General features: G+C 40.9%; 1 long non-coding RNA gene across 1 annotated transcript in view; it reads left to right on the forward strand.

The window, feature by feature from the left end:
- Positions 1 to 598: 598 nt before the first annotated feature.
- LOC134731747 (uncharacterized) overlaps positions 599 to 19,474 on the forward strand; it is a 202,807-nt gene continuing 183,931 nt past the window's right edge. The window contains exon 1 of the long non-coding RNA XR_010114305.1: positions 599 to 1,521. This is a non-coding gene — a long non-coding RNA (uncharacterized lncRNA). The remainder of the gene's footprint in view (positions 1,522 to 19,474) is intronic.

Below are 19,474 nucleotides of genomic sequence, written 5' to 3' on the forward strand. Positions count from 1 at the left end.
ACTTCAAAAAGGAATGATAGAAGCATTTGCTAGACAAGAAAGTTTGTTTAGTAAAAGCCATTTATATATTAATATATTTAGGCAAAGTGGTGGTCATAAGATTTGACTGATCTCAGGATTGGATTCCTCTCACCCTCACCCAATGAGTGTGATTATAAACCACATGTTATGGGAAAGAAAAGTCAAAGAGTTAAAATAATTCTGTGACTCTTGTCTCCATTGTTAAACTGTGATACGTGTATAAGTAATTGCTTTAATCATGTCAGCAAAATATTAGGGCTGTGGGATTAAACAATTGTTTAGTATAAGTATGTCCCATGCAATATTTGAGACATTCTTATAATAATAAAAAAAGTTTGTTGTTTATCTTAAGTTCAAGTTTAACTACATGCCCCTTCTTTTATATGACAACCGTAGCCAAAGGGAAACTTCTGCACTTCACAGAGTGGAAGGACTGACAGGGAATACAGACAGCGCTCTTGGAAGTCAGTTCAGAAATATACAGTGGACAATGTGAGGCCATGATTCCTTAGACTGGTCAGTATACGTCAACTCAGCAGCATGATCATCTTTGCCAGGGTAGAGTGCAAGACCAGAAACTGAGATCAGAAAGAGAAGTGGGAGTGGTGAAGTCACTGACCATATGGTCATTTGGGTCAAAAATGGCACCATTTAAAGGTCTGTAACTATGGTAGATTAAAGATAGCCGCAAATTCTTTGCTACTATTTTTAGTAGAGGTCTATTGCCTTCCCTTTGAATGTGGACGGGCTCTGTAACTGCTTTGACCAATGGAATAATAGCAGAAGTGACACTGTGCCAGCTCTCTGAGCCCAGGCCCTAAATATCTGTAGATTTTCACTTTCTGTTTCTTAGGACACTATTTTTGAGATCTCTGAGCCTCCATATAAGAAGTCCAGATTTCCTGAGACTGCCATGCTGGAGTAGCCACATGTAGGCACTTTGGGTTGACAGATCCAGCTGAGGCCAGACCTCCTGCTGTCACCATCAAGTGACATGAGAGAGAACTGTTGTGGACCATTCAGACCAGCTAAGGGTTGAATACCCCCAAGTGAACTCCTTCAAGCCACCCAGAGAAAAAAAAAAAAAAAAAAACCCACCCAGCTGAGCCTGAGCCTTCTCTGAATTTCTGACCCATGACATCTGGAGATATAATAAAATGCCTGTCTGTTTAAGCTGCCAAGTTTTGTATGGCTTTGTGACATAGTAATAGGTAACCAGAATAGTGAATATAAACAGAAGGTTCCCTGACCACATGGTGACTGAAGAAAGAAGTACGTGCCATCATTTTAGTATGTAAACTTCTCCATTTGCTTGTTTGCCAAGAAGATCTTGCTTAGAAAGAAATCTTACCTAGAATGTGATACATAATAGAGCTCAAAGTCAAGCTGCCCGAGCTGAAGCATAGCTAGGAGTCCAGAGTCACATCTTCTCTGTCCTCTTGTCCTAAACTCCCCAGATGCCAGGAGATGTTCTGTAGCCCAGCTGTGAAAGATTGTGAGGTATGTCTGAGACCTAATCTAAGAGGCAGGGGAACCACAATAAGATGTGCAAACCTGGGACTAGATGCAGAGAGTGTTACCACGGGAAGCATGGCAAAACTGTCAGCATCAGATAAAGCCCTGCTTAAATGTGCAGAGGAGATCAAGAGGTCAGGTTGAAAGCACCAACAGCTGAACATGTTGTAACAAAGAAACTTTCTAAAGGTAGAGGGGAACCCTGAGAGAATGCAGCGAGAATCTGAGAACCCCCACAGGGAGTGTCATCAGGAATCCCAAAGGATAATGATGCAAGAAGAGGACTCTGACCTAAGCCACCCAGGGCCAAAAGACTATACTAATTCCTTTGTGAGGAAAGATGAAATGAGACCACACCTGGGTTATATATGCTGTAATTACTGATATTTATCTAACTTAATTGCAAAGTAAATCTGTTTCTAGTTTTACTCTGGCTCTTCTCAAATTAAGTCTTTTGTTTTCCGAATATTACACATAAGATCTCTGTGTAGATAATGTTGAATGGAATGTTGAACTGGGAATGGGTGGCCTCAAAAGATTATCTAGTTATGTTCTTGGTGCCTAAAGAGAGACTAGGTTTGAGTGAGCAAGGCCTCTGTATAAAAGATAATAGTTAGATAACATACACCGAGGGAGATACTTGTCCAGCTTGAACATTACCATACACATTTGACATTTCAGAAGACCACTGGTTTATTTAAAGCAAGGCACATGTACATTATAAAGGTGTCATCCTGGCCAGGTGTGGTGGCTCACACCTGTAATCCTAGCACTTTGGGAGGCCAAGGCAGGTGGATCACTTGAGCCCAGGAGTTCGAGACCAGCCTGGGCAACATAGTGAAACTGTGTCTCTACCAAAAATACAAAAAAAAAAAAAAAATTAGCTGGGCATGGTGGTGCACGCCTGTAGTCCCAACTACTAGGGAGGCTGAGGCAGGAGAATCGCTTGAGCCCAGGAGGCAGAGGTTGCAGTGAGTTGAGATCATGCCACTGCATTCAAGCCTGGGCAACAGAGTGAGACTCTATCTCAAAAAAAAAAAAAAAAAAAAAAAAAAAGAGTGGTGTCATCCTATTTTAGAATTAAAACCTAGCATATTTTGTTCTGTATATACTTGAAAAATAATTTTATCTAATGAATATGTATGATGATCATAATAATTATTTAGTCATATTACATGAACCCTTCTTCCAAGGAAGTGCAAAGCTTTTAAACAAGCCACTTCTAAAAACTGTCACATCCTATTGCATGCAGCAACAATCAGAGAAGCCCTGACTTGGCATTTTAGTATATTAATAGGCTGAGTGAATTCCTAGCTTAACTGAGGTGGGCCCCTTGGAAGATCTTATGGGTGTTTTATTAGGAAACAAACCAAACATATAAAGGTTTGGTAATATCTGCACCCTGATATTATTCTCAATATGCATCCACAGCCTACAAAGCTGAAGCTCCTTCAGAGCCAATAATGCTGCATGCTGTAAAAGCAGATCAGCAAATAGTTCAGATTTATCCCCAATCCATAATGCTGACCACATAACAACAGAAAAACAGCTATGATAATGCTATCATGGCGTGGTCAGTTGTTGTAACAATAGCTCAATGGCTTGATAGCCTCAGCAGTAAAATATCTAGGCATCTGAACTTAAAAAAAAAATCACAGCAATTTTTAGTGAGAGCAGCAAAAACATATTTGTAACCATGTGACGCTGATTCATTTTCTTGCCTGTTAACCTTCCTACCGGAGCAATTGCTCCCCTGGCTGGATTGCTGGATGATGAAGTGATCAATTTCTGGACACCCAGCAAATTGCTATATATTTGAAACTCTCCAGTGCTGGAGTAGGCAATTATTTTCACTTCCAGCTCAGCTTGGTATGTTTAACTGAACTCAAAGAACTTTCTATGGGAAGTGAGTGCTTTTTGCCAATGTATTGGCACACACATTTCAGAGATAATGGTAATAGCTCCACAAGTTTTCAGGAACTGTGTTTCTGGACTGATTAATTTTATTGCTCCCATAGCTTTTGGTTCCAGAGGGCCATAGTCTTCATATACTTTAGCACTCCATGAAGGCTTTCTTGGTACTGTTCAAAGTAAGATATAACAAGTTGCTGTGTTACATACATCTTTACACCTTCATTGCTTGTTCTCCCAGGCACACTATCATACCCAAGGCCACATGGTGAGATATAAAGACACTGCATCTGAAGTCAAGGGACCACGGTTTCAAATTCTCAATGTCCCCCTTGCATGATGGGCAACTGACATATCACTCCGCACTTTGCTTCTTGATTTCTTCATTGAGTGGCAGTAAAATGGTTGAGTCTGTTCCCAGCTGTCAGACTGCCAGGGATATCCAGTAGTTTGGTTTCCTATTCTGGAAAATGATATTAGTAGTTAATGCTACAGTGTTTACTTTGTGCCAGGCCATTTCCCAAGTACTTTACATATATATTTACTCTTTTAAGTCTCATGACAACCCTATGGGAGTGTGTTAGTACATTTTGCATTGCTATAAAGGAATACCTAAGACTGGGTAATTTATAAAGAAAAGACATTTATTTGCCTCATGGTTCTGCAGGCTGTAGAAGCATGGCACCAGCATCTGCTTGACTTCTTATGAGGCCTCAGGAATCTTATAATTATGGCAGAAGGTGAAGGGGAAGCAGGCATGTCACAAGGCAAGAGAGGAAGCAAGAGAGATGCCAGGCTCTGTTAAACAACTAACTCTCATGTGAACTAACAGAGTGAGAAATCACTCATTACTTCAAGAACAGCACCAAGACATTCACAAGGAATCTGTCTTCATGACCAAAACACCTCCCACCAAGCTCCATCTGCAACATTGGGGATCACATTTCAACAAGAGACTGGGAGGGGATGCACATCCAAACCATATCAGGTCAATGCGATTATTCTCATTTTGCAGATGATGAAAATGAAACACAGAAAAATAAAGAAACTTGTCCAAGCTTGTACAGTTGATAAGAAACAACTTTGAACCCAGGGATTTGAACCCAGGCAATCTGCTCCATAATCTGTGCTACACTACCTTCCCCTTGGGTTGTTATATAGGTTAGTTTACTATCAATGAAATGTGTATAGTAAGACCAATCCTACAGACTTCACAGGCGTGATCTGTGTATCAGAGTCACAACAGATGCGAAAACAATGTGAGATGAGCTGAAAGTGCTTTAGAAACCATAATGTATTGTTACCTTCTCTTCAAAGTTACCAGTAAGCAACCTCACCTTTGGGTTCTAGAACTTCCAGATGATATTAGGTGATAGAAAACTGAATCACTATTTAGTTATTTGAGAAAGTCCATGCCAAGTGCTCCAAAGTGAGTGTCTGCTGTCCAAGTCAGGTGTCTGAACCTAGAAAAAGGCCAGATAAAAGTTCCATCAATGAGCAGTGAAAAGTCCAGGGTCAGCGGGTGGTTTTTAATTAGTGATACCAATGAGGAGCCTAGTTAGCTATGAAGAGGTGTCAACACCTTTCCTCACTACTAGGCATAGCAGAGATCCCAAAAGGAAGTAGTGAGGAAAGGTGTTGATACCTCTTCGTATCTAATCAGGCTCCTCATAGCAGAGATCCTGTTGAATTCCTGTGTCCCCCTGCTGAAAAACAAATGTTTCTGGAGCCTTCAAATTTCATGCCCTGGTGAAACATGAGGGCTCTGCAGTAACTACTCCTCCTAAGAAAGTTACAGCATTCAAAGGAGCTGAGACTGACGGCTCATTAAAAATGTTGTGGCCTCTTTTGCAAAGGCTTTTGCTTTTTTTTTTTTTTTAATTTATATATTTTTTTGAGACGGAGTTTTTGCCCAGGTTCCCAGACTGGAGTGCAATGGCATGATCTCGGCTCACTGCAACCTCTGCCTCTTGGGTTCGAGCAATTCTCGCGTCTAAGCCTCCCGAGTAGCTGGGATTACAGGCGCCTGCCACCACACCCGGCTAATTTTTGTATTTTTAGTAGAGATGGGGTTTTACCACGTTGGCCAGGCTGGTCTTGAGCTCCTGACCTCAGGTGATCTGCCCGCCTCAGCCTCCCAAAGTGTTGAGATTACAGGCGTGAGCCACCGTGCCCGGTCGGCTTTTACTTGCTTTCCTCTGAGCAGCACTGGGGCTCCTGGATTAAATCTGACTTAAAGGAAGAGAAAATCAAGTTGGCATTAACATAAACAAAACCTGAATATAGGCTAAATTCAAGATTGAATAAGAAAAACACATGTAACTTGCTGTTCCTCATCACTCACTGCATGTTTTTCCTAGTTGTGCAACTAGACAGTCCCTCGCCCCTGAAAAACTATTTAACCTTATAGAATTGCAGAATAGTTCAAGTGGCCACATTTCCTTTGAACAATTTCTCTTGCAGGCTAGGGGGATGCAGTTGGGTGTCTGCCATCTAAGACTTAAAACAGAGGTGGCGCACCAGCAGCCTGCAGTCTGAATCTGACAGTCCCCCTTCCCCCAGAAATTTAATATGTTAAAATAATTGGTGACTTGTCACCATGATTCAGAAGTCAGATGAGTTCCTACAAAATCTAGACTGATGACAGGAGAAAATGGAGGATTGCAGCAGTAGGCCCTCATCCTTATATGGGTACAGCCTGGTAAAGGTGAGAGTGCTTATCTCTCCAGGTTACCTGCCTGTTTCATCACTCAGCGATCTGCCTAGCCATTGTATTCATTGAGCTCCACCTTGGCCCTAGTGGCATTTGGGACCAGATAATTTTTTGTGGTGGAGACTGTCCTGTGCGTTATAGGATGTTTAACAGCAGCCCTGGCCTCCACTTTCTGGATGCCAGTAACATCCTCCCACTCCTCAGCCTCTTACACCCCAACCCCACTCCAATTGTGACAACCAAAAATGTCTCCAGACATTGGCTGGTGTCAGTGAGAATGGCTTCTGGTTGATAACCACTTTGTTAGAGCCTGCAAACTCATAAAACAGTATTGCATATTCTGACACATTAATACTGCTGCCTTCTTATGCTCAAAGTGTCATAGTGATGAATAATTGGCAAAGTGTGTCTGGATGGTTGTCTTGAAATTTCTGACCAGACTGGAATGTTCTTTTCTTCTAAATGAGTGTTCTTATAATCATGGTCCAAGATTATTGGGCCATTAATTGGCACTTGAAGGAACTTTACAAGTCACCAGTGTCCTCATTTTATAGGTAGGAAAACTGAGTCCCAAGGGGGCAAATTGCCCAAGGTCACATAACTGGCTAGTGACAGAGCTTGAACTGGAAGCTAGATTTGAATTCCTAGCTTGTTACTCTTTCCACATTATAAAACATTTGAGCTATAAAGAAAAATGTAAGCATGACATACAGATGTCCTGGTGAGTATATTTAACTATATTTATCATGGCTGCTCTTCTAGGTGACTTCAGGTCCATTGTTATTATTTCTGTATACTGCCATGCTATGGTATCTCCCTTCTCCAAGTAAACTGCTTTGTTAAACAAAACAAAACAAACCCAACAAGAGCTTTATTCACTGATTACCTATCTGGTTGTTTTAGGTTAAATACTTGGGGTTTAAATAATTAATCACAAACTACAATCCTTTCAAACCATCTACTGCCAAAATAATTTTTCTACTCTTTGGGGCCTGAAAGAATGGGCTCCCTTTGATGTGCAGTATCCATAGAAGGGAGTCTATTTTTGGTGTGCCCTATTTATTTGGTGGTCTACTCTTGGAATTTACATCACTGCTTAACTTGGGAAACAAGGATACAAGTAGAACCTCAGAGTTGGGAATTGTGATTCTTCAGCTACATTTTGGGAGGCTGCTTCGTTGGCGCTGAGGGTGCTACAGAGGCTGGTAAGCTGTGTAAGGAGTCCCAGAGAAGAGAGCCTTGCCAGAGGTGCTGAAAGTGCTATGGTCATTTGCAGGGACACCAGCAATGAACTTTACCTGCTGCCTCACAGCCTGCCCATGATCCCTCTCCAACTGGGAGCCACAGCCCTTATCTATTTACACCTGCTTGACAAGCTGCCTGTCACTGAATGACTCTTGTTTTCCCCTTTGAAAACGTTGCCTTGCTGTTCATTTTCACACAGCTTTTCTGGTGCCTAGGTGCTTGTGGAGAAGAGAGAATATGCCATCTGAGACCCTTGGGAAGGGCGCAGCAATTTAGATGTTTCAGGACTTCCCATCCACCCAAATGTGCAGCAGCTTCTGGCCCAGAGAAGAACAAGGGGACAGGGGCAGAAACTTTGAAAGAGACCCCATTGTTTGACTTTTTTGTTTCTCTCAGTTGCGTGTTTTCCTGCCGCAGCTTCTGATATCTTTATATTCAAATTCTAAATAACCCCACATTGCCTCAACATATCAGAAAATTACTAGATTTTGTAAAATGCTTTTCCCCAACTCCACTACTACATTGATGATGGTAGAAATCAGAGGTGGCTGCTTTCTTCACCCTTACATTGCATTCTCCCAGTATGGTGGGCTTATAAGGAGGAGAAAGGGACTCTTCTCTTACTTCTGCCATCTTTCTTCCCACACGTTGCTTTTATTTTGTTTTGGGTGAGTATAGGGTGGCATGAAGGCTTTTGTCCCCTCCCTGCTTAACCTGCCTGCCTTGCTTTTTGGCCTGAGGAAAATTGACTTTTGCAACTCTCTGCTCTGACCCTTCAGTTCCATTTGTGTAAACTTCAGCCTAGAAACTTCAGTCCATGTTCAGGTATTGAAGCCTTTTGGAGAAGTGGGAGGTAAATTCAGGTCCCAGCAAGCAGCTGTCTGTTCTGTCACTTGCCTCTGTGTACATAAGATATTTGGTGCCTTTCTTCAAAGATGTTTTTACCTAACCACCAGAGTGTCTGATTAGCAAGGACACTTCCTAGTTTAACAAGTTACAGGGATTTTTAAGCTTTGGTTTCCAGAGAACATTGTCACTGAGGGGATTGAACTTTGAGGTGAATGCTTTATGTTGTTTCTTATGACAAGAGGTATTTTGTCAATAGTTGTAGCTAGACCTCCTGTAACCATAAATTATCTGGTTACAAGTATTGGGAGCTGCCAAGAAAAATAAACCATAGTCCTTGCTTTATTTTTCATTTTTATTTTCAGGTGCATGACTTAAGAAAATGGGACAATTCCTTCCATATTTTTCTTTTTAATTTTTTTCTTTAAAGTCAGGAGCTTTGATGCTTGTTGGTGTCTAAACACCAATAGCCAACAATGACCACTTATTGTTCTGGCCCAAGTGTTCATTTTTAGTTTTTAAGGGTTGTCATTGTTAAGGACCTGTGTTTATAATTCAAGTTTCAGAGCTTCAGGGAACCATAGAGGCTATACAGTTCAATCATCTCATTTTACAAATGAAGAAACCAGGGGCCCTGAGGAGAAGCGCTTCCTTCCGGGTTGACACAGCTCATCTCTGGCAGAGGTGGAGGTAGAACCCGGTCCTTCCCTCTAGACCATGTGCTCTTTTCCATGAACAGTGCTGTTCTCCTTTACCTTCTCCCTGCCTATTTCTGACCTTCTTTCTGGCCTCTCTAAAATGTTATAGGACATGAAATTCCAAAAATCCTGTTAATTAGAGTGTTATTTTTTAGCAGATGGCCTTCAGATACTAACCTTGACTGCCTTAAAAATAGCCCGTATCTTATTGATAGAAATTCTCCAAGCTGATCTTTATTTAATTCACCGTTCCCTAGGACCCTTATCCTTTCCAGCTGGTTATTAATTATCAGGCAATATCCTCTTGAGCTGTCTCTATTTCTTAATTACCTTATTAATCGTAATCACATAAATTGATCTCTCTGACATTCTAAGTCTGACTCACTGAGGAAATACGTCTAATATTCACAAGAGACTCCAACAATCTTACTACCTTAACTTATTATTTCGATTATGTAGAATGGTATCACTAGAAGCCAGATGTGACTGCTTAGCTGAACTGGCCTTTATCCTAATCATAATTAGAATGTCCTTTAATAATTCTCCCTTAGCCTTTCTTGCTTATTTAGACACACATGAGACATATCAGTTCATTTCCTCCTTACTTTCACTCTTTAGTCTTTAAAATAGAAGGAGTGTTCCTCCTCATTTCATCTTGTGGTAATTCTTTATTTGTAATTCAAGGCATTTATGAGGAAAAAACATTAATATGAATGTATTTTAGTTTTTCAAGGTTTTTATTGTAACACTGCACCATAAGGACCTGATACCCAATTAAACATTTAAAAAAATGGTCAAGCTTTTATATACAAAAATAGTAATGTGTGTTATTTGAGAAGTCATTTGTTTTTCTTCATGACAAGGTACACTAACCCTTACCTTTTTCCCCAGGTTCCACTTAACTTTTATGAAGTGACAAGAGTTAACAGGTTCTTATATATAAGTTGGTCGTTGTTCCATATGATCCTTTCTATATTTGTATAAGAAATGGTTGATTGGTCGCCAGGCACAGCAACTCACGCCTGTAATCCCAAAACTTTGGGATGCCAAGGTGGGTGAATCACTTGAGCTCAGGAGTTAAGACTAGCCTTGCCAACATGGTGAAACCTCATCTCTACTAAAGATACAAAAATTAGCTGGGTATGGTGGTGAGCACCTGTAATCTCAGTTACCTGAGAGGCTGAGGTGGGAGAATCGCTTGGGCCCGGGAGGTGGAGGTTGCAGTTACCTGAGATCACACGGCTCCACTCCAGACTGGGTGACAGAGTGAGAGCCTGTCTCAAAAATAAAATAAAATAAAATAAAATGGTTGATTGGTAGGAAATTAAAGCTGAAGACTAGAATCTCTATGAAAAAATAGGGTTAGAGAATTCCTATGCATGCTTATTTGCAGGCATATAAATAAATTTGGGATGTAAAATCAGCCCAAGCAATCTATCTTTCTTTCCTTCTTTTCTTTCTTTCTTTCTTTCTTTCTTTCTTTCTTTCTTTCTTTCTTTCTTTCTTTCTCTTTCTTTCTTTCTTTCTTTTTCTTTCTTTTTCTTTCTTTCTCTCTCTCTTTCTTTCTTTCTCTTTCCTTCTTTCTTTCTTTTTTCTTTCTTTCTTTTCTTTCTTCCTTTATTTTATTTATTTTTTATTTTTTAGCTAGGGTCTGGCTTTGTTGCCTATTGCCTAGGCTGGAGTGCAGTGGCATGATCTGAGCTCACTGAAATCTCCACCTCCCAGGCTCAAGCCATCCTCCCACTTCAGCCTCCCAAGTAGCTGGGACTACAGGCACACGCTACCACATCCGGCTAATTTTTGTATTTTTGGGGGAGACAGGGTTTCACCATGTTGTCCAGGCTGGCCTCAAACTCCTAAGCTCAAGCAATCTGCCTGTCTTGGCTTCCCGAGGTGCTCAGATTACAGATGTGAGCCACTGCACCCAGCCTCCAATCTCTTAGAAAGAAGCAATATAAATGAACAATGCCGATGTCTTGCATGGTGAGGAAAATGGCACAAATGGGTAGATGGCACGAATGGGTAGATTTCTGTTTTGGCTGGGTATGCAAGGACCCAGTTTGGTGATCCACAGGATACATTAAGTCTCTCCACATATCTAAGGGTCTGCAGAACATTCACCAACGGTGTGCTACAGATACCACTATCTCAAACTATTCCCAACTGAATACCTTGTCTTTTCACCCAACTTGCTCATTCAGTCATCCAACCAAACTAAGAACTTGAATATCATCCAAATGACTTTTCCCCACTCCCTATTACCTGCCAAACTGTCTCATCTAATCAGTCATTAAGTTAATTTATGTTTATTTGGTTCCCTTATTACCTTTCCTCTTTAACCCATTTCTTCTGGTGCTGCTGCTTTGCTCAGTTCCTAGTCCACTCTTTCCCAATCTATTGTGGTAATCTCCCTTCTGATTTCAATGGCATATCATCTCACATCGAATGACCTACAAGGTCCTCCATGACCAGCCTCATTAGTCTAATGTCTCTACTACCCTTACTCTCATCCTAAACTTTAGCGATGTCGAACTATTCACAGGTCCCCACTAGATGTGTTTTTATATCCCATGGCTTTGAATGTTCTCTTCTTCTTTTCTTGGAGTGTCATTCCCACATAATTTTATCTGTCAAACTCCTATTCCTACTTTAAGACCCAGCTCAAGCATCTTTTTCTAGAAAGCTTTTTTGGAACCCCAAACTGTTGATCATTGTCTTCACTGGGCCCCCCTCTTTAATTTGTACGTACCTCATTATTATACTTCTTAACGGTATTGCCATTGTTTGTTTGCAGGCCTGTATTTCCTTTAAAAATGTAAATTACTCAAACGCAGGAACTATGGCTTTTCATTTTTTTTTTTTTTTGTCTTCAGCATCTGTCGCATTATCTGGCACACAGCAAATTCTCAGTGTATTAATTGAATGAATATGAATAGAGTTCATGATCACTTGAGATTTCACCAAGTTCTATTCTATGATTTATGATGTTTTACTTATTTTAGGTTTCAACACGGATTCAAATGTCAGGGGCCAATTTGTTACTTAACCATTGTTTTTATTGGTCTGCTCAGAAGTGGTAACTGCTCCTTCTCTGGAACGGTTGAAGGGGGATGGAGCAGAAGCAATCACCTTGTGCAGCAATGGAAATGGTAAAGTGTACCATCTATAGTGAGAGCATATCATGGGCAAGGGGATGGTTTTGGAGTGAAACTGATCTCAGTTTAATTTCAGTTCTGTTTCTTATTCCGTGTATGACTTTGGACAAGGTTATTTCACTTTCCTGAGTTTCACATTTGTCATCTGTAAAGGGGTAATAATAATAACACCTGAATCCCAAATTTGTTGTAAGGATTAGATCAGGTAATGTGTGTAAAAGACTTACTATAGTTTTTGGCATATAGTAACTTCTCAATAAATGGTAATTGTTATCATTATCATGACTTTTATTGCAGTAGCCACACACGAGAAAAAAGCATGATACTGCCTTCTGATCCCCAAGGGATTCCTCCTTCAAAGATAAAGTATACTACTGGGATCCTTATTGAATCTACAGAACACAGAAAATTATTTGAGGAACTATTTTCTCATTTCTCTCAAGAATGGTAGCTAACTAGTGCCATCCTTTTTACAGGAGAGATGTTAGTTCATGATTTACAAATAACATTTTAGGGCATTAATTCTCTCCCCTTGAAAAAGGCAGAGTGACCCCCAACACTCAGTGGAATAATGGACTGAAAATGTAATTTTAGAATCAGTAATAAAGTTATCAAGACACTTAGAGACATCTTGGATTAGCACAAAATAAAAGAGAAGGTTTTCTTCACATGTATCTTTTAACTGTGTTGTGCTTCTAAGGTAGAGAAGACAATTCTGTGACCAATGGATCAGAGATCAGAACAGCAATTCAACAGCTCACTCTAGGGATAACTTAGGGCAGTCCCTTACGCACCAGCAGCTTCTATGTATTTATAATGAGGATAACACTCACTCTGTTGATCTCACTCGGCCTTGGGCATTTTAAATTACATCATATATCTGGAAGCGCCTTACAATTTGTAAAGTGCTGTAGAAATCTTAGTGATTATGAAGATGATTATTCTGCTTTCCTGCCATCCGGCTTCCTCCACCAGATGCCCCTAATGAGCCCAGATCTCTACCAGCAACTCAACTGGTTGTGAAATGAGGACACATGTAGCTTTGGTTTAAATAATCAACTTTTGTTTATTCTTTTGCTGCCTTTCATTCTTGTGAAGCTGGGCTTTCCTTGGCATTTCCATTGACTATTAAAGATCCCAGGTACTATTTCTTTCTAACTGCTCTTCTGAAAAATGTTAAAAACTCATAGCATCTGTCAGCTCCATCAGGCCACTTACTGGGAATTGCCCAGAAGGCCTGGATGAGTGTTTTAATGCACTGGATGGAGTTATCTTCTGATTTGTTTTTGCAGGTCAGAAGCATTAATAATGAATTTAGCTTGCTTTTTTCTCTGTCTTTCTCTCTCTCTCTTTCTCTCTCTCTCTCTCTCTCTCTCCTTGTGACATGGCTACAGAACTGAATATCCATTTGCTACTAGGTTTCTTTTCTGGGCATTTGTGTACACTTTTCAGAGGAGCGGAAATCAAGGCAGATTCGGTGCCAGTTATTTTAATGGAGAAAAAGATTGACAAACCATCAGTCTTTCTCACTCGCTCACTGCAAGAAAAGATGTGATATGACCTCCAATAGCATTTCAGACCATCTGACTTAAGACTTGAGTTAGTTAGGTTTTATCTCCTCCAAGAAAAATATTTGGCCCTTCATTTCCAGCCAAGCTGTTCTATACTCACTAACTATCATGCCATTTCCTGCTTCTTGATCCTGGCTCTTTACTGGGTATAACTTACCTTCCCTTTCTCATTGCGGAAAAGTGAAGCAAAACAAGAAATCCTCAGGTAAAGCTCTGCCTCTTCAGTGCTTTCCAGACCCCTCCAGTTTCCATCTGAGATTCCCTTTCTCCTTAGCCCTATGGCATTTATTATTCATATGGTATATTTTGAAATTATGAAAAATGTCCTATCTGTGTTTTATTTAGTAACTTTTAAAATAATTTATGAATTCTTTTTCTCCAACCCATATGGCAAGAATCATATCTTAAATTTTCTTTCTTGGCATAAAGTTTTAGCTGGCCTTATTATTACAAGCTTATTATTATTACTATCTATCATCTACTATTAGTAGCAGTAATGCTTGTGGATTCATTGATAACTGAGGGTCCAGTGGAGACCCTGGATCCTCTCTGAAACCACTTGGGTATGTGCAAGAGTGCAATTAGCCTCATTTTTGCACCAGGAAGAGAAATGTTAAGAAAACAGTGTGATAACATGTGCTTTTAAATTGGTGAAAGTTGTGAATTTTAAAATGTCAGCATGTTACTTCTCTTAATATTTTGACTCAACCACAAAGCTTTCTCTTATTAGGAATTTCAACTCATTATAAGAAACTGAAGCAAGCCCTTTCTGGCTCCCTCAGGAAAAAGCTGAACAAACAGATGGGCCTTGCTAGGAATGTCAATCAACAGGAGCCCTGCTCCTGCCCACAGATACTGTAAATTTTACAGGGATCCCCCCTAGAACATAGGCCCCACTGCCCAGTTTCCCTGGGGAGCTACAGCTAGAAATAACAAAGCCAGAGTCGTATTTTACTGCATTATTGCTTTCTTTAGAAGGCCTCATGTCCAGTAACACTAACACAAGAAGTCAGGCTACTCTTTATGCTCCTGACATTTTCTGCTCCTAACAAAGCTGTAATCGTTACTGTCAAGATTTAACAGTTTCAGAAATGGTGCTGATGACCCAGATGCCTTTCTTTGTTAGCAAATAATTCCTGTGGCATTAGCTATTCCCCATGTATTGAAGGATTTCTCCCTCACTATCTGATTAATCTCAAGAAACTCTGCAAATATTCCTATATTCAGCAGTCTGTGCTTTGTGCAAATTAGGCTCTGAGCAGAGATTTGTTAAATTGAATTCTGTAAGAAGCATAACTCTATTTTCTGTGCTGGTTTAAAAGATGTCTTGGAAGTTAAACATTTCTGTCTTTTTAAGACATTATTTTAATCATCAAGAATGGGCCAACTTGATTTCACAGTGAATTACCCATCTCTTGTCTTTTTCTCCAGAGTTAGTCATTTCTGCCAAAGAACAATGAGTCAGGAACTCCTTGTCATTACCCAAATGGTTAGGATGTCCTGCTTTGGAGATATTGCATAGTTGGACCATATGAAATTGCTGATATTTGATCATTTTTTAAAAAATTTACAGAGATGGCAGTTTTATATGATTCATTTATAGGATTCATTTTATGGACAAATGTATTGGTTTGGGATTTTTTTAATGGTCACATCTTTTCAATAGCTCATCATTTTATTATCACTTCTTCTCACCCCTTTCTCCCCAGTTCCTATGCAGTTTATCAGCCTCTGTACATTTAGATGGCAACCAAAATTATGCTTTTAAGAAGCTTCTAACAATCAGCATATGACTTCAGTCGCTCTAAAGCTTCCCTTGACAGTGTCACGAGGAATTTTCCCTTTAGTCAAAGCTAATGAAAATAAGATGTTGTGGGAGCTGGGCAAATCTAGTTTGTGAACATCCAAGAATTCTTTTATGATTTTGTAAGAGCAAAGGTGTTATGTCTTGTGTTCTGAACCCAGGGTTCCCTTCTTTTGAGAAGGTAGCCCATTATGTATGAATGTGTGGACTCTGGAGTGACTGGGAGAGGATGAAGAGTCATGGGTGCTCAGCATCAGGAGAGGAATAAGGAAAGCAGTGACTTCTGTGCCCGTCTCTGTCACTTGGATCCATGCCACTGCATGTCTGCTGGGATTTTTCTGCCTGTGACAATAATAAAATACTAGATCAGGAAATGACCTTAAAAATAATCTAGGACAACAGTTGATGACACTTGCAAATCAGATAAAAATTATGGATTCCGTCTCCAGGAAAGATTTTTATGTTCAGTTTTAGAAGGTTTATGTAGCTGAGGGTGTGGACTACATGTTAAGAAACCTTGACTCCGGAGTCCTATCACATTATTTTACACATGAGAAAACTGAGGACCAGGAGAAGAGACTAAAACCCAGTTTAATGATACCACATCTAGTTCTCCTTTATCTTTCCTTAAATGTCAGATTACCTGCGTTACTCTTGTTCGCTCTCTTACACACACAACCCCATGAAACCAAACCGAAAGAGGAGGTAGGAGAACATGACAAAGGGGAAGTATGTGGCGTCCCCCACTTCTAAGTTATGCAACCAGGAAACACAGGCAGAGCCTGTACCAACAGCAGTAATGAACTCAATCAACTTGTTGAAAAACATTTCAGTTATTTTAAACAAAAATACTACATCATTTATGTTTTCAGTTATTTTAGGCAAAACACCAAATCATTCCTGTTTTTCAATTCAATCAGCTCATGCTGTATTGCAGTTTATTCTCCTTGTTTTTATATACTCACCAGCATATAAAAACATGCTTTTAAAATATGCTTTTATTTATTTTCTGCAAGTAACTAGCTGAATCAAAGGTCAGAGTTTAAGGAAATTATTTTGTTGACAACATTACATATTTACTGAGTCTCATCTTTATCCTGGCACTATCCCTGCCTGGTGGGTTTATAGACAGAAATGTCACAGATTTGGAAGGCTTTTCAATGCAGAGATTACTATGGATTAAATCCTTGTCTAACTGGTTTTGCTTTTTCTGCCTTAGATGATAGTGATATGGAGAGGAAAGATGGGGATATAATCATTCATGGGCCAAAGTTTGTTTCTTATCACACAGTCAACATGTCATTGGCATAAGGTGGAACAGTCACTCCTGACACATTTCTGCTTCTTCTATAAGAGAACTTTGTTAGAAGCCAGAAGCCCCTCATGGCTCACCTAATCACTGGCTCTGTAAGTGATCTAGGATAAAGGAGGCCTCAGAGTCCCCCAGTTGTAAAATAGGAAAATCAAACATGCCCATCTGGAAAGTTTATACAAGAGATCAATAAATGCCTGCTTCTCCCAAAACAAACAAAACAAAACAAACCTCAGGGGTAGCCACGGAAGGTAGGAGAATTCACACCATTTATTATAAGACCGTGTTTCAGCCTTGTATTTTTCCTTCAGGCTCATGGTGAGACAACAGCTCATTCTGCAGCCAGATGTTGCCCCTTGTTTGGGAGTACCTTGAGCAGGATTTCCCAGACTTATGGCTATTGTATATCACCTTCATTAATTTTGCTGGAATACTTTTCTTTCTTTAAATTGATTTCTGCTTTTTTTTTTTACTTTAGTAAATTTTTAAATGATAAATAAAATTAACATTGCTTATCCTAAGTAGTGGGTGATGATAAAAATAAATATATTGAAATAAAAATGGTTGTGTACGTCTAAAATCATGTTGCATGCAGAATATCGTGCCTTCCTTTGAGATACCTGGTCTTACAAGTCCCAGAAACTGAGATGTGAGTCCAAACTTGAGGACAGAGCGATGACATGGAAGTCTACGAATGTGACATGATGGGGTTTTATCTCTAGGTGCAAGTCAGGGAGAGGATAGTGAAGAAAACTGTCCGGCTCACACTTCAAACTGGTGACACTTCATAGGTTTCTTAGCAGCTCCACAAGGACCTGCCGAGCTGTCCCACGCCTTTACGTACACCCCATTGAGGCTTGAGTTTGCTGTAAAGGTATCCTAACAGCCTTTTCTGGCTCTGCCCAGCCCTGTTTTTCCCTCCTCCACACAACTTGGTCTCCTGGCTTGGGTTCCATCTGTACCTTTGACTCCAGCCAGGTGGTTTCCTTTTGGCCACTGTTGCTCAGCGTGCTGATTGCTGCCTTGGTCCTTGTTGTTTGGCGTTTCTCTCTTTAAGGAACTGGGGCTTGAGCTGCCAATTTTATAAGGGAAGAAGTTCTTGTCTTTTTATAGCGTCTCTCCTTGCCATTCCCCGATTCCATTAATATCCCATCAACGAAGTGCAAATTGTTGCCTTTCCCCTCCCACTTCTCGGTGTGAAGCGGTGACCCAGTTAACAGGGGCAGGGGCTCGGGGCTCCTCTGGTTCTGTCTGCACTTCCAGGACTCAGTGTGTGCCTGAGTTAGAGTGACCTGTACAGTGTGTTCCTGGTGGCACTTTAATACAGGGAGGCTTTTGCTGTTTTCTGCACAGTCAGATGAGGAGCTCTATGTTTGGAAAAGAGGCTTGGAAAAAGAAAAACCAGAATGAGCAGCCTTTTTCTGTTGACTTAGACGCCCTAGGTGGCCGGGCAAGTCTCTGACCTGCTGGGAGGCCTCAGTTTCCTCCTGTATGAGCGAAGTGAATGGAAAGGAATGGGGCCCATGAGCCTTCTCACTTTTTTTTTCTGCTTGATCTTCCCGACTGAAACCAGCATCCTCCTGGTTCTGATCTGGGCAGCCTCCTGGAGTCAGGTGGGGCCAGGGACCAGGTCCAAAGCTGAAGCTCCTTCTTCCTGCTGTTGGAGGTCAACTGTGGGTAGGGAACTGGACTGCTCAAGCTTCTGTGGTGAGACCTGGAGTCGGGGAGGCCTCTGTGTGGAGCAGTAGTGGTGGGCGAGGGGTGTACTCAGCACAGTGATTGCTCAGGGGGGCTGCTGGAAAGGGTGTCTGTTCCAAATGAAGGCAAAATGAGAGAGAACAGGCTGAAGCTCTGCTAAGCTGTGTGGCCTTAGATGCAACCCTTAGCCTCTCTGAGCTTCATTTATTCTGATTTTAAAAATACATGCAAAAGCAGTACAGTGCAGCTTCAACTGGAGCAAGCAGCAGGTCCCATCCAACATCAACGTTCTTTGAGTTCATGAGTCCAAGACTCTATATTTAAAAACTATTTTTATGGGTCTCAGACCCTCACTTTAACACCCATTTCATATGCTCCTCACTATTAGCAAACTTGCTACCTACTTTGTTAAGAAAATTGAGTTGTATTAGGGCTGAAGTTTCGTTATAATACTCAGGTGCAAGAAATGTCATATAGCACAGTTTTGTTGTTGTTGTTGTTGTTCATTGTTAATTCAAGTTTGAAATTCTCCCTCCAGAGTGTGGCAAGGGTCAGTAGCAGTCATTATTGGAGGTCCTGCTCTCCAGGGGCAGTCAGGCATCCTTGGAGGATTGCTCAGTGCAGAAAATTCTAGGAGAGACTCTTTCCTCTAGCCTATCACAGTCACTGCTTAGTTGTTTATTGTCTGGGCCAGAAAGGTCCATTTAAAGGCTGGAGGTTCTGTTCCTAAGCCCGCCCACCCGCCTCCACCCCAGTGCAACTGGGGTGAGGTGGCCTGGTTCTCAGTACTGGGAAACTCAGGACCCTTCACATCCATAAGCCACCCCATCGGAGGTTCTGCCATCTTCAGGGAACTGTGTTGGAAGGGCCTGGTTTTCAGCCTGCTGCACAACTTTCTGCCACTGGCCCCTTTCTCTGTTCCAGAAAAGTCACCCCCATGGTCCTGTCACTCACTTCCTTCAACTACAATGCCACTTCCTCAGGT

The sequence above is a fragment of the Symphalangus syndactylus genome, chromosome 11, assembly GCF_028878055.3.
Source record: "Symphalangus syndactylus isolate Jambi chromosome 11, NHGRI_mSymSyn1-v2.1_pri, whole genome shotgun sequence".
Taxonomy (NCBI): domain Eukaryota; kingdom Metazoa; phylum Chordata; class Mammalia; order Primates; family Hylobatidae; genus Symphalangus; species Symphalangus syndactylus.